This window comes from Hoplias malabaricus, chromosome X1 (assembly GCF_029633855.1).
Source record: "Hoplias malabaricus isolate fHopMal1 chromosome X1, fHopMal1.hap1, whole genome shotgun sequence".
Taxonomy (NCBI): domain Eukaryota; kingdom Metazoa; phylum Chordata; class Actinopteri; order Characiformes; family Erythrinidae; genus Hoplias; species Hoplias malabaricus.
In genome coordinates this window covers 17,201,141-17,223,193 of record NC_089818.1, presented here as the reverse complement: position 1 = coordinate 17,223,193, position 22,053 = coordinate 17,201,141, and the positions used below count along the sequence as shown (strand labels likewise).

The window sequence follows — 22,053 nt, the reverse complement described above, 5'->3', positions numbered from 1 at the left end:
TGTTTAAATGAAAACATTCATCCATGTGTTTGAGTGTAGGACCCTGCACTGATCCAGTCAGCAGCAACAAGAGCTGAAAACAGGAAGAAACTCTGAGGTGGTGCTGCAGAGGCAGGAAGAGTATTTGTGTCTGGAGCCACTTACAGAAAGATGCACTTCTACTCCCTCATGAGTTCTTTAATTCTCTCTGTGTTCCTCCTCTGTATCTCAGGTAAGATCAATGCTGCATCATTCCTGTGCACTGGAGGTGTTCTTTGTGTTGTTCAGTGTTCACTGCTTTAAATGTGCTTTAATACCCTTTTATCACAGTGTCGCTTCAGTCTAAAAGACTCATTCTCTTCACTCTACAGTGACACTGATGTGATTTCTGATGTGTTAATTAATAAGTTCATAATAAAAGAAGAAGTGTGAATAAACCTATAGACACCCTGTATTGTCCTCTATTGGAGGGGATTTTTCTGTACATGTTTCTGCACCAACCACACAGGCAAAAATATTTTTTAGTTGAAGGACACGTCTGCTTTAGTAACACTGTCTCTGCTGGCAACAAAGTGAGAGACGTCATAATGCATGCGCAGGCATTGGATAACGTGTCTGTCCTTGAAGATTTCTGATCAGAGGCAGTGCTCACACAATAACTGCTGCTGTTTATAAAATAAGAGACATTGTATTGATGAAAGGGACAGACTGTAATAAACTGTAATAATGTTCCTTTTATAACAAACAACTGGGCAGATGGAACTCCACCCAATACCTTTTGGAAAGTGTTGGAGTGGTGTTCTAATCCAGAACTAATCATTCAGCATCAGCATCTTGCATTACTAAAGCTCTTGGTGGCCAAATACAATCAAATCCAGCAGCATTGTTCCAGCCGCTAGTGTAAAGCCTCTGAAGAGCTGGAGTTGTTACTGCCCCCACTAAGAGAGACAGAATATAGCAGCATTAAAAAGTATGTTTAATAGTAACATGAACTTGGTGTGTGTGTGTCTCTCTCTCTCTTTATGTGTGTGTGTGCTGATTTACATGATCATTATTATTTTATGTGAGACATGAATAACCTTTTTAACTAAAAATTGTTAGAGTACAATTGTACTGTTGTGTTAATTGTTTTCTTCTCTGTAGAGTCTGAGAGTCTGAAGACACTGAGGAATGTAGCTGTAAAAAGTGGAGGACCTCTCACCATTCCATGTTTTTATGATGAACAATACAAATCAAACCCTAAATACTGGTGTAAGGGGTATTACTGGAGCTCCTGTGGAATAGTAGCCTGTACAAACACAAGTGGAAGAACATCAGTCACTGATTATCCGACCCAGAATATGTTTACTGTGGAACTCAACAGTCTCCAAGTCTCTGACTCTGGATATTATTGGTGCGCTGTGGATATCAAAGATGGTTCAGATGATGGTGATTATTTGTACCTGACGGTCAGTGCAGGTAAGAAGTCTCTCTGTGTGAAGTAGAACCTGTTCACTGTAACTTAAAGCTTGTTTGATGGAGGGCGTGTTTACAGCACTCATTCTCTGCCTCGTTATTCAGATCCTGCTGTGTCTGTGATAAACAGCAGAGACAGCTGTAAGGGGTGCGGGGTGCGGACTGACGGAGGGCGGATGCAAACGCTAAGAACACAGACTTTATTTACAGGGAATTAACAAAACTAAACGAAACAAACACAACACGACCGGGGCATGAAACGGGCAAGGGAAACGAGCAAGAGACACTAAGAACACTAAGAACAAGGCGAACATACAAAGAACAATCCAAAGAACAACGAACGCGAAACAAGGAGCAAGGTACAAGAAACTCGGAACAAGAAACAAGGTACAATGAACGACAACAGGAAGTGAGGGAAGGGGACTTAAATAACACAACAAACAAGAAACACCTGAAACGGATAACAAGGGAAACGATGAGGAGGCGGAACAAAGGCGGGGCATGAAAGTAAACAAAACAAAGCCATGTGCTGAGAAAACGGAGTAGATGGGACGTGAGTGTGACAGATGCCCCCTCCTGAACGCGCAACTCCCGGGGCGCGTAACCTAGACCCCCCAGAAGCTGGCGCAGGAGGGAGCACGGAAAACAAGACAGACTAGAAAAACAAGGAACTGTCGGAGACAGGACTCAGGACAGGCCGGGAAATGGAGCTGTGAACCAGGGACTAGACAGTAACGGATGCTGGACAGAACTAGAAACAGGAGACGGGAATCGCGAGAAGAGAGGAGACAAGGCAGGAGCAGACACACGTGACTGAACAGGGTGCTGGACATGACTAACAGGGGACTGAACATGAGACAGGACAGAAGGTTGAAACGGGGACTGATGCAGGACAGGGGCAGAGACAGGGGACTGAAACTTGGACTGGACAGGAGATGGGACTTGTGACAGGAAAGGACTAGACTGAAAGGGAGTGATCACATGAGACTGGACGGGAGTGGACAAATGTGACTGGACGGGGTGCTTAACATAGGAAGGGAATGAGGACTGGACATGAGCCAGGGCAGAGGGTTGCAAAGGGGACTGGACAGGAGACAGGACAGGTAACTGGGACTGGACTATACTGGAAACAGGGGGAGAGACACTGGACTGGAACATAGACTGGACGGGTGCTGAGACAGAGGATCTATACTGGGAGTGAACAGGGGACTGGACATTAGTATGTGCTTGGACAGGACTTGGCAGGGGAACCGGGATCAGAACGTTTACGGGGACAGAAACGAACACCGTGACAGGGACAGGAATCAAAACCGACGCAGACAAGGGTACAGGGACAAGCACAGAGACAGGAATCAAGACAGGGACAGATACAGGAATCAAAATAACATGGGGGTGCCCAGGACTGGCGAATGTCTGTGGGGCAGTCTGAGGAACCAGCCTGGGCACAGTTCTGGGGATCGGCCCCGAAGTCCTTGGGGCCGTCTTACGGGTACGACCGGAAGCGGCCGTATCTACAGTCACCGGGGCAGACACGGCCGTAGCAACAGTCTCGGGGGCAGGAACGGCCGTTGAAGCCGCCTTCTCGAGCAGAGGAGCGGCTGGCGGGGCCGCTTTCACGAGCAGAGGAGCGGCTGGCTGGGCCGCTTCTACGAGCAGAGGAGCGGCTGGCTGCGCCGCTTCTACGAGCAGAGGAGCGGCTGGCTGCGCCGCTTCTACGAGCAGAGGAGCGGCTGGCTGCGCCGCTCTCACCAGCAGAGGAGCGGCTGGCTGGGCCACTTTCACGAGCAGAGGAGCGGCTGGCTGGGCCGCTTTCACGAGCAGAGGAGCGGCTGGCTGCGCCGCGCTCACGAGCAGAGGAGCGGCTGGCTGCGCCGCACCCATAGAGACTGGAGCCCCTGCGACGACGTCCACGGAGGCAGGGGAACCTGCAGCGCCGACGTCCACGGAGGCAGGGGGACCTGCAGCGCCGACATCCACGGAGGCAGGGGAACCTGCAGTGCCGACGTCCACGGCGGCAGGGGAACCTGCAGCGCCGAAGTCCACGGCGGCAGGGGAACCTGCAGCGCCGACGTCCACGGAGGCAGGGGAACCTGCAGCGACGTCGTCCACGGAGGCAGGGGAACCTGCAGCGACGTCGTCCACGGAGGCAGGGGAACCTGCAGCGACGTCGTCCACGGAGGCAGGGGAACCTGCAGAGACGTCGTCCACGGAGGCAGGGAACTGTGCTGGAGCGGAAGAGGGTTTAGGGGGCTTGACGGGCGCACTCATGCGATCCCCTAGAGGTGCGCCCCTGTTAGCCTCACCTCCGTCGTCCTGAGGCTGAAGGCTAACCGCCCCTACCCTTAACCCCCCCAAAAAAATTTCCCCGGACCTGAGGGGGTAGTCCTCGGGAGCAGAGGGTCCTGCGGAGATGTTCTCTGTAGTCGATCGGGAGAATCTAGCTCTCAATAGGTCGCTAAATGTCTCCACCGAAATATGCAGGGCTCTCTCTCCCAGCACTTAATCCGCCCACTCCAATGCTCTCCCTTTGAGAAGGGATCTCATAAACATTACCTTGATAGATTCATGTGGTGCAGGAACAGTCAGGTAGTCAAAGTACAAGCGGCATTGGAGCAGAAAACCCTCAACCTCAGAAGTCCCCTCATACTCGGGGGGAACTCCCATATAGGACTGCAGGGTAGCAGGTTGATCCCCCACCCTTACCGCTAATAACTCTTGTACCTTCATGAACGTCTCTTTGAAAAAATAGTCCGTGCTAGCTGCATCCTTTTTTGGGTCGTTCATTCTGTAAGGGGTGCGGGGTGCGGACTGACGGAGGGCGGACGCAAACGCTAAGAACACAGACTTTATTTACAGGGAATTAACAAAACTAAACGAAACAAACACAACACGACCGGGGCATTAAACGGGCAAGAGAAACGAGCAAGAGACACTAAGAACACTAAGAACAAGGCGAACATACAAAGAACAATCCAAAGAACAACGAACGCGAAACAAGGAGCAAGGTACAAGAAACTCGGAACAAGAAACAAGGTACAATGAACGACAACAGGAAGTGAGGGAAGGGGACTTAAATAACACAACAAACAAGAAACACCTGAAACGGATAACAAGGGAAACGATGAGGAGGCGGAACAAAGGCGGGGCATGAAAGTAAACAAAACAAAGCCATGTGCTGAGAAAACGGACTAGACGGGACGTGAGTGTGACAACAGCACATCAGAGAACAGAGAAACAGCACATCTATCAGAAAATATCTGTTGACCATCCTGCTGTAACTGTGTCACTGGCACCAGTTTATTTCTTCTTTTCAACAGCAACAACAGCTTTGAGTTCTGTCTCTACGTCTGAGAAAACCAGCATCAGTGACACCACATTGGGAATGATATCAAAGCATGTTAGAAATAAACCAGTTAAATAAATTGGCACTAACCGTGACCTTCTACAACATTTACGAACAGAAACATGGCAGTAGAATTGATCTGTTGTTGTAATAGACATGTAAATGAGTTATACCTTCTCGCTGAGACAATACTGGGTATTTTTGTGGTGTAGTGTTTTAAATTATATACCAGTCCTGGTGTGTCTAGAAATCGTGGGAAGACCGAAAAGACATCTGTTGATTTTTCTGCATCATTGACCAATGCTTTGCGATAAATGAAGGTAGTTTTCCTCTTTGCTCGGATAGTGTCTTCATCAGCAGAGTATCTCAAAACAGCAATGGCTGCATCTACATCCTCACCACTTGGCACTTCCTCACTGGTAAAGTGTAACTGAGATGTAAACTTACCTTAGGGGATCTGACTCCTGAGGCACTCTCTCACAACGTATTGCATCTCGTTATATGAGTGTCTAAACAGGTTAAGGCAGTGCTACCGCAACCAGCTGACCAGTCCTTCCATGACCACAAGCCAGGTGACTGGGTGCTGATATTAGACCTCGGCAGACGAAGGTGGAACCAACCCAAGTGGACTGGACCCCACCAGATGCTCCTAGTGAACCACACGGCCATGATAGTGGAACAATGGGGGACATGGGTACACCATACTCACTGCAAGAAGGCTCCTGCAGATAAAAAAGGATTCTAAACCTGATGAATTAGATAAAGACCTGGGCCTGGAACATTTGTTTGATGAAAATAATCTGTAAAATGATTGATTAGAATCAAAGGGGGGAATGTGATGGAATGTGATGTTTTATTGAAATGATTCATAATTAATAGAGGTATTTTTGTTTATTATTTGTAAATCATCAATGACCATGTATGCTTGTGTAACTGGGATTGTTGTATTCTCTGTGAAGAAAACAGGCTTAAGGGTGTGTGTGTGTGTGTGTGTGTGTGTATCAAATAACAACAGACACCTTCCCTTCAATCAACTCGTTTTGTATCCAGGCCACAGAGAGGAGAACACATGGTAGATTGGCTTGGAGTCATACTGAGAGCAGAATACATTGGTGATAGATATGTAAAGAAAGTTAACAAATGGTATGATACAAATGGTAACTTCAAAGGGCGCCATGGTAATGATGGTGGGGGGAATTCCAGGTATAAGAGACTCTAGTTGAGAAACGGTCAGGCAGAGAGGAAACTGTGCTATGCATAGCATTCTCTCTCCATTAAATAAATTGTTTTATTTGATGCCGACTCAGAGACTCAGTTTTCTTATTTCTGTCATAATTTTCCACTACAGCTAATACAGTGTTATGAGTCTAACTCACTTTAGTGTAGCTCCATGTACCTGCATGAGTTGGGAATCAAACTTGTTTTCTGCATTGTGATATTAACCACTATAATACCTACTATATATTGACTACTATACTTATAAGAACCTCTATCCCCATCACCCAGAATAATGCTGTGACACTGTGACAATACTGTGTTTAAATTCATCCAATGGTTTGAGTGTAGGACTGATCCAGTCAATAGCAGCAAGTGAAAACAGGAAGAATGCTGAAGAACTGCTTCATTCAGAGGCAGGAAGAGTATTTCTCTCTGGAGCCTCTTACAGAAAGATGCACTTCTACTCCCTCATGAGTTCTTTAATTCTCTCTGTGTTCCTCCTCTGCATCTCAGGTAAGATCAATGCTGCATCATTCCTGTGCACTGGTGGTGTTCTTTGTGTTCTTTACTCTCTCACTGCTTTAGATGTGCTTTATTAACCTTTTATCACAGTGTTGCTTCAGTCTAACAGGTCCTTTCTGTTCACTCTACAATGAGACGGATGTGTATCCCCTAATAATTAACATTCATTCATAGTCTGTAAACACTTATCTAGTTCAGGATCACAGTGAGTCTGGAGCCTACCCGTTTCTGAAACATTTAAGGTGGAACGTATGCTCAACTATGTGCTATTATACTAATCTCCATCTCCCTGCTGTAGTGTGTAGAGACCGTACTGGCCAAGTTTTCCCATCCACAACCCAAAGACATTTATATGGATTTACACAAACATCAGCACAAACCATAACCACAGTTGTAGGGCCTATCCCCAGTGTAGTGTCTGACATTTTCCAGTCTCCATTAAAATCGGCAAAAACACAGCGTTGTAGTGTTGTGTTCACTTAGGTTGTAACAGGTTCATAATAAAAGAATAAGCGTGAATAAACCTACAATCACCCTATATAACGTACTGGAGGATAATTTAAACTTTTTTATACAAATTTCTGCACCAGCCTGGTTCCCCTTTGTACAAACACCCACAACTGTTTTTCTGAAGTGTGAAGGAAACTTCTGCTTTTAGTAACACTGTGTATGGAGGCGACCTACAGAGAGATGTTTGCTCAGGCACTGAATCACATGTCTGTCAAGCAGTCCTTGAAGACTTCTCATCAGTGCCCATTCTTAAAGAATAACTGCTGCTGTTTTATGAAATAAGAGTCACTGCTTACAGGGTGTGGTGTCTCCAGCTGTAGGAAGTATTTTTTTAGATTATATTTCTCCAGGTGGAATGTAGGATTTTAATGTACACAATGATTAATGAACAGTTATTCTGATGGAGACATAATTAATATGTAGTTCTCCAGGAGTTATGTGAGACTCAGTAATTATTGTTTACTTAATAGTGAACTACCTTCATTCATCATTCATTCACTATTTCTTACTGAGTTATTAATCTGTAATTCTTGATAGTTCTTAGGCATGATTTAAATGTTAATGCAACACTAATCTTTAGTTCCTGCTTAGTCCCAGCATAGTTACCTAACAAACGTGATGCTAGTTTCTGGCAGCTGGAAAACAGAGGAAAATGTGAACACTCGGGGTAAAGCCCCAGACAAGGGCAGCACAGTGTGAAACAATATGTCACTGCTGCACAGCTCCAGGGGTTCAGCCCCCAACAAGGCTCACTCTCTGCGATGAATTTTTGGTGTTCTCTGTGTCTGTTGGTGTGTTAATGGGCTGTTCAGTGTGTGAATGTTTTTATTTTTTATCAAGTGATTAATGCAAAATTGTCTTTAATTGGATAAATACACACAAAGCAGAATATAAATCCTGAATGACCATCCTCTCTTGGCGTGAATACAGTGAGGTCACTCTGAAATCTGTAACTGTTTTTCTGGGTAGTGTACCCTGATGTGTCCTTTACTGGAAGCTGCTTCAGTGGGATTTGAAGCGACTTCTCTCATCTCTTCCAGCATTTAGACACCGGACTGAGGAGGGTCCTCAGGAAAATGCAGCAACTGTTAAATTTTCTGGACACGGACTGTTCAAATCTGACAAATCTTGATTAAACCAATTAAAATAAAAATTAATATATATTTTTTATTTTATTCTTAATTTATATTATTCAAATTAATTCTTAATATTGATATTTATTGATTAAAACATTAGTTAAAAATACCAAATGTACTTCACTCAGAGGCAGGAAGAGTATTTGTCTCTGGAGCCTCTTACAGAAAGATGCACTTCTACTCCCTCATGAGTTCTTTAATTCTCTCTGTGTTCTTCCTCTACATCTCAGGTAAGATCAATGCTGCATCATTCCTGTGCACTGGAGGTGTGTTCTTCACTCTCTCACTGCTTTAAATACATCTTTGTAGCATAGTAACAGTATTTGAGTTAGTTATGTTTAATGGTTATTATCACTTATAATTATTATTATTATTACTGAAATTAGATAACAACAATATTAATCATTTATCAGAGATTGAAATACTGTCAACGCTAGGGGAGAGTTTTCAGGATTTTCAGACTCTTAGGAATAGACTCCACACACCATATTATTTCCAATAATGGAAATACTTTATTAAGAGGAATGATAATAAGTTGATAAACATAGCAAAAATCATCAAAATCTCACGGAATCAATGCAGGTGAAACCAGTTCGAATTTAATAATCGGCTAGGCTATATGACCTATGAATAATAGGTGTTGCTAAATGATTTAATTAGTGTATAAATTTATCAAGAGACTTCATTAGACATCAGCTTCTAAAAATTAGGAATTTACTTGCTCTTGTCGCAACTCAACCATTCGATGGGTGCAGCAGCACGTTGAGGTGATTGTAGAGAGGCCAGCCTGGCTCCTGCAGTTCTGTTAGTGGGAGCATTGAGGCTGGGTCAGCGTAGGAGTGGTCACTTACGAGGCAGGCCGCTTCAGGCGCCCTCAGAGCGTTGTGATGTTAGTTGAAGAATTTCCTCTGGCTCTGTCCTGATTGGGATTCTCCTCCAGAAGGAAGAGGCGTCAGAATAAAAGCTCTCTGTTTCCTTAATTCACAGAAGCGATGTCCTCTGAAGTAAATAACTAAAACTAATTTCAAATTTTCAACTAATTTCAGCGGTGGCTCTTATTCTGGCCAAAATAAGTTTCACCTGCTTTGATCAGTCATAGAATTCTCTGTCCTCAATCCTCTGATTGGTTCCTGGGTTTGGGGAGTCCACGTGACCGTCTCAAGTTCCAGAGAAATAAAAATCACTTATGGTTTGACGAAAATAGAACATCCTAGAATTAATACTTCGTACATACTTGAATATAACATAATGAGTATACTGGAGTATATTTATCAACTATATATCGAGTATATTACCACCTATTCTAGATGTTAGAGATTAATTAACATTCTTCTAAACTGAGACAGGAATCTTTCTTCGTGATTAAAACATTAATTCACATCACTCGATTAGTTAGTAGACATTCACCTGAGAATAACAGAGGATAACATTAATAGCACATTGCATAATACATGCTTAGATTCAGCAGAAACATGTGTCCAAGATAATTCTCTTTTGAGAGAGAGAAAATTATTAGGGTGGCATATGATTTCGCAAACGTCCACTTGGGGGCACTGTTGGTCCATGCTGCTTGTCTGGTTTGAACTCGACTTGAGAGGTCACCATTAGCCAGTCCCGGGGCCATCTGCCGATCTTGCGATAAGATAAGAGTTCGACAGTCCGACGCTGGAGGGTAATAAATGCTGGGGTTCCGGGGTTCTCGGGTGAGTTCTGTAATCCAGGTCTTCAAGGCTCTGATTGATCTTTTAGGCTTAATGGGGTCAAAAAATTGGGAAACCACTTAGTGTCCGTATCTGGATCCTGTTCTGAGCCTGTCAGGGTCCTGAAGAAGGGAGTTTTAGTCATTAAACATTCCACCCCGGGGGTGTGCGTGGCTGCTAGCACACACACATTCTGGGGAATGTGAGGTCTTGATGAAAGAAAGTCAAAGTTTGAATCCTACTGTTTTTTCATTTCTTGATCTGGATCCATCCTCTACTACACTTTGATTAACTCACATGCTCCAGGGTGTAGATTGGATACTGAATAATAACATTTAGGACGAGGGTGAAATGTGTATGCTCAGTTATGACCAGTTTATTCCTCTGATATAGTTCTGAATCAGTTCCTGAGTTGGAGTAACACTGTTGTACCATTTGACTTCTTCTCTGTAGAGTCTGAGAGTGTGAAGACACTGAGGAATGTAGCTGTAAAAAGTGGAGGATCTCTCACCATTCCATGTTTTTATGATAAACAATACAAGTCAAACCCTAAATTCTGGTGTAAGGGGTATTACTGGCGCACCTGTGGAATAGTAGCTTATGCAAACACAAGAGGAAGAACATCAGTCACTGATTATCCGACCCAGAATATGTTTACTGTGGAACTCAACAGTCTCCAAGTCTCTGACTCTGAATATTACTGGTGCGCTGTGGAAATTGGAAATAAATGGGACCCAGATGACTGTCATTATTTGTACCTGACGGTCAGTGCAGGTAAGAAGTCTCTCTGTGTGAAGTAGAACCTGTTCACTGTAACTTAAAACTTGTTTGATGGAGGACATGTTTACAGCACTCATTCTCTGCCTCTTTATTCAGATCCTGCTGTGTCTGTGAACAACAGCAGAGTGAGTGGTCAGGAAGAGGGCAGTGTCAGTGTGCAGTTTCTCTACAGAACTGATTATAAGAATAAACAGAAGCAGTGGTGCAGATTTAGAGACTGGAGCTGCTTAACATCTCAGAATTCAGCAGTGCAGATCAGTGATAATGGGAGAGGAGCTGTCAGTGTGGAGATGAGTGGACTGAAGAAGAGTGATGCTGGCTGGTACTGGTTCAGTGCAGGAGAAGTGGGAGTTACTGTTCACCTCACTGTCACTGAAAGACCTACAAGTAAGATCACATCTATCAGAAACACTGCCCATATCTGCTGACCGTCCTGCTGTAATAATATCCCACTAACATCTTTCCTCTTGTTTTCTGTCATTAACAACTGTGATGGCAGCTTCTGGCAGCCCGAAATCAGAGGAGAGTGTGATCAGTCGAGGTAAAGTCACTAATTTTTTCTTATCAGTAAATAGTGAGAGTTAAAGACACAAGGGCAGCAAAGTGTGAAACAGGTAATGACACTGTCACACAGCTAGAGTCCTGGGGTTGTGGGTTCAAAATCTACTTCCTGTCACTGTCTGTGAAGACTTTGGTGTGTTCTCCTTGTGTCTGTGTGGGTTTTTTCTTTGTGCTCCAGTTTTTCCTCACAACACCTGTATGTTAATAGGATATTAAGTGTTTGAACAATAAAGTGAGTTTGTGTAACTGTCCTCAGTTGTGATTGTGTGAATGACTGTGTGATGCACTTTGAGAGACTGCTGTGGCCTGTTATAATCCATTATAAATGTGTATAGAAGTTTATTTCAGCTTTATGTAAGTGTTGTGTCTTTCGCAGCACTTCAGTAAAGAGTTTTTCCTGATTTCTTATGTTAACAACAGCAGATACGACAGGTTTCAAAGACAAAAAAAACGAGGAAATGGTGGACACTCCAGGTACAAACACATACAATTCTCTTTGATCAACAAAACCTGAACCTGTAATAAGTTTTTAAATATTTCTACAAGTATTAGATATTCATGTATTAAAACAGTAGCTTTATGGTTGCTCTTGCTGCATTCTGACTGTGTTAATGAGAAAGTTTTCATTTCTTGATTCTTCGTACAGCAACAGAGACATATTTGCACACGTAAGTATGAACACAGTGAAAATACTGAAGGTAATAAGGTCAGTGTTGATCAGTACAGTGCATGCAGACGCTCTGAAAAAGAACTTAAACCTGTCACAGTCCCATTCATTAAATTTTTGTTCTATGTTCTGTTTCAGGGAGTCAAAACCATTCTGTGTGGCACACAACTGATTCAACACATGCTGTGATCCTGAAGCTGTTAAGCAATAAGCAGCAGTTTAAAAGATAATTTTGAAATTTTTCGATAAACCACTTTACTCAACTGCTTCATTTTCTCTTGTATCTAGCATATTTTACTGATCTGTTTATGCTTTATAACCTATTATAATCACAACCAACGGATCATCTCAGGTTTACTGCATCCTCCTATGATCACTTACAGTTCAGTTGGTGGATGATCCTTTATGAGCTGATACATGTTTATTAAGGAAAATATATGCTTTGTTGTTTAATTTAGACTGTGCTCTGTTATTGTGCTGTAAATGTTCATTAAGACCACACTGTTTTCATCCTTGCACTTATATTTTATAAATGTGTGCTAAAGCGTTTATTTTATGGCAGTAGTATTTTATTTTTCTTTTATTTTTGTGTTCTGTTGTTTGTAATACTATTTTGCCTAGAAAATGATTAAAAACTATTTAAAGTATCACAGCTATTATTATTGTGAAGTGTAAAAATGCCGTGTTCATACTCAGTAGCAGTAGAGTCCCCATCTCTTCAAGGGGTGATATAAAGTGGGCAGCAAGTCTGACGAGTTCAGTACGGCACAATTGTCCTTACATCTCAGGTGGAATATTTGACGTATAAAGTTCTATGCAAAAGTCAAATATATTTTATTTAATGAGTGCAGCTCTCTACAGAAACACACTTCTGCACATTTGTGGCGCTTTTCCACTGCAAGGAACCTACACGACTCGGCACGGCTCTTACTTTTCCACTGGCCAAATCTGGTCTCTGGAGCCGGGTTGGTTTTCAGTCCCAGCGAGCTCTGGGTTCGAACCGTGCCGAGTGGGTAGTAAATGGTGATGTGTAAACCCTGCTGATTGGCCAGAGCCCTGTCAATCACCAAGAAATGCAGAGCTCATTCAAATCCAGCACAAACCGTCGCTTGTAAAATCTCCAAAGTTACAACAGCTTTCACATTTATTTTTATCGGTCTCACAGAGGCAGCTCGTAACTTTACCCTATGAGGTGTTTTGAACTTTATTGCTGCCGTTGTTCTAGTTTTTAAGCAATACTTGTTAGACACAAGGTTTTGCAACGTCACCGGCTCCATTTCGTGGAGGAGCCCTGCCAGTAAAAAAGCGAGCCGAGTCGAGTCATGTCAAATCAAGTCAAGTCAAGTTTATTTATATAGCACATTTAAAAAGACAGTGAATGTCAGCCAAAGTGCTGCACAATAAAAATCAACTAACAAAACAAACCAGATAAAATTATAAAACATACATGTAAAAGAAATAAAACAAAATAAAAGAATCCAACAATAAAACGTTGTGGAGAAAAATACTGATAACAAGACAACATAAACCAAGGCAGAGACAAATGGCTAAAGTAATTTAAAAGGACCCAAAGGCCAGAGAAAATAAATAGGTTTTTAAATTGGACTTAAAGTTACTACTGTAGGGGATTGCTTTATAAAGAGTGGGAGACTGTTCCAAAGTCTTGGAGCGGCTGCAGCAAAAGCCCGATCTCCTTTGAACTTCAACCGAGAGCGAGGGGTGTCTAAAAGCAATTTGTCAGAGGAACGTAGGGCACGTGAGTTAGATCGAAAGCAAAGAAGATCCGAAATATATTTCGGAGCCAGGCCATGAAGAGCTTTGAAAACAAACAGTAAGATTTTAAATTCAACTGTGTATTTCACTGGTAGCCAGTGCAACGATTTCAACACAGGGGTAATTCTCACCCTTTTCTTAGTACCAGTCAAAAGCCTTGCAGCTGCATTTTGGACCAGTTGCAATCGTGACAGGCTCGATTGAGATATACCCAGGTACAGAGAATTACAATAATCGATACGGGAGGAGATAAAAGCATGTATAACTTTTTCCAGGTCTTTAAAAGACAGTATTCTCTTAAGTTTAGCTATATGATGGAGTTGAAAGAAACTACCTCTCACAACAGTGCTTATTTGCTTTTCAAATGTAAGATCAGTGTCAATGATGAAACCAAGGTTTTTTACTTGGCTGTGTACATTAGATGACAGACGCCCCAGTTCATTGGCCATGGTGGGGGTCAAGTGGGAATTTCCGAAAATGATCACATCTGTCTTGTCTTGGTTTAGTTTGAGAAAGTTTTTAGACATCCAGCACTCCACGTCCCTCAAACAATCCAACATGAGTTTTAGTGAACAATTCTCTCCTGATTTCAGCGGAAGATAAAGCTGTGTGTCATCGGCATAACAATGATATGAAACATTATATTTTTGAAAGATTGACCCCAGAGGGAGCATGTACAGGGAAAAGAGGATGGGTCCCAAGATAGAGCCCTGAGGTACACCACAAGTAAGAGATGCAGGAGAGGAAGAGGAAGACTGTCCTATATTAACAGAAAAAGTTCGATTTTCTAAGTAGGAGGCAAACCACTTCAACGCAAGATCCTGGATGCCAACGTCAGACAACAAGCGATCTAACAGGATGGTGTGGTCAACTGTGTCAAAGGCTGCACTTAGGTCCAGGAGAATTAAAACAACACACTTTCCTGAATCAACTGCTAGGAGTATGTCATTTAATACTTTAAGAAGGGCAGACTGTGGTGTGCTCTAAAACCTGACTGAAATGTGTCTAAGATATTATGTTTGTCTAAAAAAGAAGAAAATTGATGAAAAACAACCTTCTCCAAGACTTTTGACCAGAAAGGTAGCTTAGAGATTGGTCTAAAGTTATTGAGGACTGATGGATCTAGGCCAGGCTTTTTTAAAAGAGGCTGAACAACTGCATGTTTAAAACAAGAAGGCACAATACCATTAATGAGACTGCTGTTTATTATGGACAATATACTTGGGCCAACTGAAGACAGTACATCTCTAAGAAGCGGCGTGGGGAAGGCATCCAGGGAGCAAGTGGTTGGTCTCATATGCAGAATTAAATCGGTGAGATCCAACAATGACATGGGCTCAAACTGACTTAAAAAAAAGTTAAGTGTCCGTAAACAGTCGGTTTTGGAAATGAAAAACCTCGTAAATTTATCACATAGATCAGAGTTTGCATCAAGCATGGGTGAAGCCGGAGGGTGCAGTATAGTTTTAATTGTATTAAAGAGAACTTTAGGACGGTGAGAATGCTTGGCAATGGTATTGGCAAAGTATTTAGCTCTGGCTGCTTTTACCGCATGCTGATAAATATTCAGACATTCATTAAGAATTTGATAGGAGATTTGGAGTCTATCTTTCTTCCATTTGCGTTCTGCTTTCCTACATTGCTGTCTGAGTGCACGAGTAACACTGTTGAACCATGGCTGAGACTTTACTTTAAATCTTCTACTTTTAAGTGGAGCAATTTGATCAATGATACCAGTGCAAGTAGAATTAAACAGATCAGTCAGCTCATCAGTATTAGTGCCAAAAGGGGGATTTTCCATAATACAAGCTGAAGGAGAGGTTACATGTAGACACAGACCCATGCAGTGGAGTAGTGAAACTTACTGTAGTATTATATTTCATCTGTTGAAATTAATCGATAATACAACACATACATTTCTTAATGTGATAGACATAGTAGTTGAAAAAATATGGTCTACAAATATATATTAATAATATTTTGTTAATTATTGTGCTCAGTCTTTCAACATTTTCAAAATGCAATCCATGATCCATTTACAGAAACCCATTAAAAACCAAAGAGTGGTCAGAGGAAGAATAAATGATGGGCTCTGAGGGTGACCTAAGTTTATAATTAAACAACGAGTAAAGCTTTTAGCAATGTACATATAACATATTTCCATTGATGTATGTAAAATAGGCCACAAGTGTATAGCTGTCACACAGTTCCAGGGTCCTGGAGTTGTGGGTTTAGGCCCTGCCTCAGGTCTTTGAGGAGGTTTGTTCAAAATTACAGCTGTGTACATCTGGAATCAAAACAGACAACAAATTAAGAGCAGAAGGCTGAAAAGTGTTTAAAAAAGAATAAATTAAGGTGCATTTTGACTCACCTCTTTATTTGTGAAGCACAGAGCTGTAGATCACTGCATCATCCCCGGCTGCTGGAGAGAGCTGGAAAATGGGACCGCTTTAGAATTAAAGAATAATTTAATCTCTTTCAATAACTAAACTGAAGGCTAAGGCACCGCTATCAAACCTAGACATTTCTCAAACACTTACTGACTTCAAATAAATAATGACATCTCTAGATAATGTTGTCAAAACAGAGATGTGTCTCATTGTTACAGCTGTATTTAAGAGTTCACTTACAGTTGTGTTATTGGTAGCTGTCTCTAAATTGCTGTAGATCAAATCCATTTCCTGAGCTGCTGCAGACGAAGGCTATGGACACACACATGATTTTACTAACTCAAAACTCTATGATCCACAATAGTTAATGTCATTCATTATTGTTTATACACACATTCAACTCATGGATATAAACATAAATACAATCACATCAGTGACCCCTGACTCAGTTTCTTAATGATTCAGTGATCAAATACAGTTTAAATTAGATGGATGTGAAAAATAAGACTTACATTCTTTGTCTGGGTCACAGTACTGTATATCACTGAGTTTTCTGCTCCTGCTGTAGGGGTCTATTTTACACACACGAAAAAATCTGAAGCCAAATACACAATACTAACTACTGGACTACGTGTTAAAACACCAAACCTTAGACAACATGAAGCCACCCATCCGTCACAGCACTTACTGTGTGAACTGCAGAGTTACTGCTGCTCTCTCTGGTCTCTGTTTGATTTGCTTCTGTTAGAGAGAGATGGAGTGAGTGGAGCACATTACACATTATTAGTCACCAATTAAAGACTTAGACGTAAACAGAATTGTATAATTACTAAGGCATGTTTAAGTTTAGCAACATTAGCATCAAACCTCATCACTATAATAAAAAAGCAAAGCATAAAAAACCTGTCATGGCTGATGTTGTAGGAAACAATTTTATTACTTTATGTTTGTGGACAAATATCCTTAAATGATGATTAGTTAAAATTTAGCGTTTATAATTACACTCGTTGTGTGAAATCTTGTATCTTATATGCATTTATATGAATGACTAACTGGCATGATGACTCACGTGATATTTACACCTTCTTAATTCTTAAACGTCTAACCTTGAACAGATGTGCACTTTAGGCTTTTAGCACACTCACATTAATCACAAGGGTTAGCTTAGGAGGGCTGAAGTGTAGGGGCATGTTGTTGACCTTGAAGTGCATTAGTGTCTCCCTAAATTTTACTCACAGGGAGAGGAGGCATGGGAAAAAAAGGTTCATTGTCAGCCGGGCTATAATGAAAGTTTTTGGGGTCACGGGGTGCATTTGAAACTTGCACGCGAAGAGCTGAATACTAACATGTGAAATTATGCATATTAATATATGCTAATCAGCCAGAAACGCCTCACCAGCAGGGGACACGTCATATGGGGTATAACTGTGGAGTCAGATCTTGGAGAGTTCAGAGCTTTACGTGGAAGGGGTATTAGACTGTTTTTCATGTATTAGTTCTCCTGGATCCAGTATTGTTAAATAAATACTTTGATTTGCTTTGAACTTCACTCGACTGGTTTCTGTGACTCTTCCGGAACGAACAAGTCTCCCCGAAGAGGGAGGGTGTATTTTGTACATTTTGGAGATTTTCTAAATTTTAATTACTTTGAGAACGGTCCAAAAGAACATTTTACTCTTCAATTGGTGACCCCGACGTGATGAAGGTCCAGACGGCGGACAACTTCGGACTCCGTTCCACTCGCGGCCGCAATATACTGAGGTGGGTGCGCAGACATTGTTATATTCAAATTCTGCATATTGAATTCTCTAAAATTGGAGTGGTGCGGAGGCCCGACGGCGGCCCGGAGTGGCGTATAGAGCAAATCAATTTATTTTATGTATATTTTTATAATTTCTTATCAGTTTATATATTTGGGGTTGCTTGTTTGAAAAAAAAAATTTAAATATTGAGATGGATGCTGTTCCCATCCTGGCACTGAGAGTTGGCATGCTCCCCTTGGAACCTGACGAGGTTTCGAGGTAATTGCCCGGTCGGGGGGTCCGTCCGTGGGGTTTTTTGGTCCCCCCCTAAAGAATAATCAGTCGCAGAAGCTGTTCCCGCAACAGGCGGAAGCTGTTCCCACCAGGGTTTCGTTGTGTATTTTAATGTAACTTGATTGTGTATTTCATGATTTGTTTGTTTTAGAGGCTGTGCTATTTCTTTGGGGCTGTTTACATGACTGTTGAGTACGTTTCTGCCCGCTAGAGGGAGGTAGAGGATTGCATAAACTGGTCCATCTATTTGAACAAGAGCACTTGCTGTAATTCCAAATTCTGTTCCTTTGTTCTTGGGGTTCACTTGGATTTTTATTGAACCAAACCAAATATGCAACCACCACAAACATACATGAACACACAAACATATATGCCAACTCAATCAGGGCTACCACAAAACCCACAGTATAATTATGGACCAACTCCATATTTCCCATACCAGCCCTACTCAGAGGGCAGGGGGCGGGGTAATGGTAGGTGGAGGGGCAGGGTCCGCCACCGGACCGGGGCGTGCCTAAGATGTGGAGCCTTGGACCACTGGGCAGCACAATGTAGGGCACCACTTTTTACCGACACCAGCTATCCACACCAGGCACCACACCCACAGGCGGCACCAAAACCGGAGCCATCATATCTTCCTGCTGGCCAATACAGCATGGAGCCGTGGGGTGGACATTGACGGGGCCCAGAGGAGCACCAGGACAGCAGGGCCAGGGCAGAACCCATGCTGTCATTAACTGTGGGGGCCTCCGAAATCCTTTTTCTGGTAGACACGGGAGCCACATGGTCAGCCATCAACACAGTATTACCCGCACATCTGATGAGCGAACACACTGTGCAAGTAAGGGGCTTCTCGGGGAAACCTACATCACTGCCAAAAACAAGACATTTGCCAGTCAGCACTGGTACACAGACTGTGTCACATTCATTTTTAATTGCACCACAAGCACCCTTGAACATTTGTGGTAGAGACTTGTTGATAAAAATGGGAGTCACTATTTTATGTCAACCAGATGGGATTACACTTACGTGGTTGGACGGACACAAAACTGTGGCGGTGGTGGGGTACACTGATGGTATGTACCTGATGAGACCTCAACAGGATGAGTCGGTAGACATTTACTGGGGTTTAGTGACTGGACAGACGGACCCGTCACCACGACTCATTGACTTGTTCCAACAGTGGTCGCCTTGGATTACAGCCATGGCACCCTACGTCCCTCCGCCCGACCCATTCCATGTCACCCTGTTCTATGATGTAGGGGGAGATTTAACTTACTATGAAGCTTTTCAAACAGAATTAGAGGGCACACTGTGGTCGGTTGACACCACAGGGATTTATGTGGGTCCTGAAGGGGTGGCATCTCCTGTCTCACTAACACCACAACAACGTAATTGGTACAAACTGTCTGACACGGCGGCACCACACATTTCACTAGCTCTCCATCCGAGGCACGAGGCCAAGCAGTTGGGCCCTATGGTAAAAAGAGCAAATGAGGCCACGGATTGGGTCCGGACCCAGCTGCCTGGTGTCATGTTTTCACAGTCAACACAGACATATCACATCACTGATAACTCACCCATCCAAGTCACATTGCACCATCAATTGCTGCCTAGACACCATGGTTGTGAGGACTCTGAACATCCACAGACGGAGGCATTATTGACATCACTACCAGACACATTGTGGTCCACAGGCCCAGATGATGTAGGATACACTAATCAGACACCTGTCTCTTTTTGTATGAATACTACACAACCAATTTGGATTCCCCAATATAAACACAAGCCAGATGCTGTTGAATCCTTGGATAAAACGGTCCAGGCTTTGGTGGAGGCCGGAGTCCTGGAACCGTGTCAATCAGAATGGAACACACCGATTCTGCCGGTTCCGAAAAAGGAGCCTGGCCAATATCGGATGGCCCATGATTTAAGAGCCGTGAATGCAGCCTTAGCTACTGCCACTGTTCCGGTTCCTAACCCGTACACCGCTCTGTCGGAACTAGGTCCAGACATGAAATGGTTCACTTGCATTTACTTGGCTAACACATTTTTCTGTATTCCGCTGGCAGAACACTGCAGAGATATATGTGCATTCACACACAAAGGCATACAATACAGATACACTAGATTACCTCAAGGTTTTGCTCTGTCTCCAGGATTGTTTAATCAGGCCCTGAGGCGGAGTCTGGACTCATGCCAACTGCCAGAAGGATCCTTATTGATACAATATGTTGATGATCTTGCTTTGGCCGGAAATCTGCCTTGAAGCAACCAAGGCGGTTCTTCAATGCTTAGCAGACGCGGGGTATAAAGTATCCAAACAGAAATTACAGTGCTGCAGATCTAGGGTTACTTTCTTAGGGAGAGTAGTAACACAGGGTTCCACGGGCATGTCCGCTACACACCAGTCCGCTATACTGTCACACACAAGACCAGAAACGGTGAAAGACATGTTAGCATTTTTAGGACTGACTGGCTACAGCAGACAATACATTCCTGACTTTGTCGGACGTACACAACCTCTTAGAGACATGGTGAAATCTCTAGGGATGAGAAATTTGTCTGGTAAGCTCACTTGGACAGTGGAGTCAGAACAGGTGTTTATAGATGTTAAACAAGCCTTATCCGCTGCAGTTGACTTAGCCAGACCTGACTATTCACTACCTTTTTACATGGATGTTTCTGAAACAGACACTGTGATAAATGGTGTACTGTTTCAGAAAAAGGGGGAAGGTAGAGCAGTACTAATGTACTTAAGTGTCCCATTGGACCTTATAGAAAGGAGAAAACCACAGTGCACAAGACATGTAGCAGGACTGACCAAATTAGTCCAGAAAACAGCACATCTGGTAGCAGGATACCCATTGCGCATTCTAACCACACATGGAGAAGTAGCGTACATAAACTCACAGATGTTCACACTCACTCCATTGCGACAGAGACACATTCACAAAGCATTGACTGCACCCAACATCACCTACACACACGAAGGAGTCAACATGGCAGATGGGATGCTGGAAGGTCCACCACATGAGTGTGAGGAACAGGTAGAAGTAAGACCAGGAAAAGTAAGACCAGACTTACAAGCCACACCCATTCCAGGGTCATGGAATTTATGGACAGATGGGTGTGGGTACAGGGCAGATACAGGTGAAGTCAGAGCAGGATACGCAGTAGTTCAGGAAGCAAAGGGGGAAACACATGAGTTTCAGACAGTCATAGCAGAGGAGGTGAAACAAAATCCATCAGCACAGAAGGCAGAACTACTAGCAATAATTTCAGTACTAGAAGTGGCAGAAGGAAGGGACGTCACTATTTATAGTGATTCAGCGTACGTAGTAACAGCTGCGCATGTAGACATTCCACACTGGAAGCAGGCTGGATATGTCACAAGCACAGGGAAACCAGTCAAACACAAGACAGATACATGTCAGCATTAGTGGTTAATTACATCACTAAATGTCAGATTTGTAACACACAGAACGTAGCAAAAGCATTTAAACTAGCTCCAGAAAGGTTTCCATTGCCAGATTCTCATGGACACGAGATTCAAATGGATTACACAGATATGATTGACCCCATTAGGAGATATAGATATCTCCTGGTCATTGTAGATCGATTCTCGGGGTGGGTAGAGGCCGTCCCCACTCTGAGGGAAGATGCAAAATCAGTCTGTAAGTTTGATTAATTGTTGGATTCCGAACCATGGGTCTCCTAGGAAAATGTTTTCAGATAACGGGAGTCATTTCATGAGCAAAACACTGCAGTGGGTCATCCTGCCTCACAAGGTCAGGTGGAGAGGATGAATCAAAATTTGAAATCCAAATTAGCTAAGATTACACTGACCACGGGCATGAATTGGCTAGATGCCCTACCAATTGCCCTGATCAGTATTCGGAGTTCTATTAATAGAAGCACAGGCTTCTCCCCATTTGAACTGGTCAGAGGCGTAGCATTCCCAGGCCCAAAAACAAGACTGA

The 22,053-nt window shown here is 43.0% G+C and overlaps 1 pseudogene; it reads left to right on the top strand.

The window, feature by feature from the left end:
* Positions 1-11,071, top strand: part of LOC136675468 (polymeric immunoglobulin receptor-like) — a 252,315-nt pseudogene extending 241,244 nt beyond the window's left edge.
* The last annotated feature ends 10,982 nt before the right edge of the window (positions 11,072-22,053 follow it).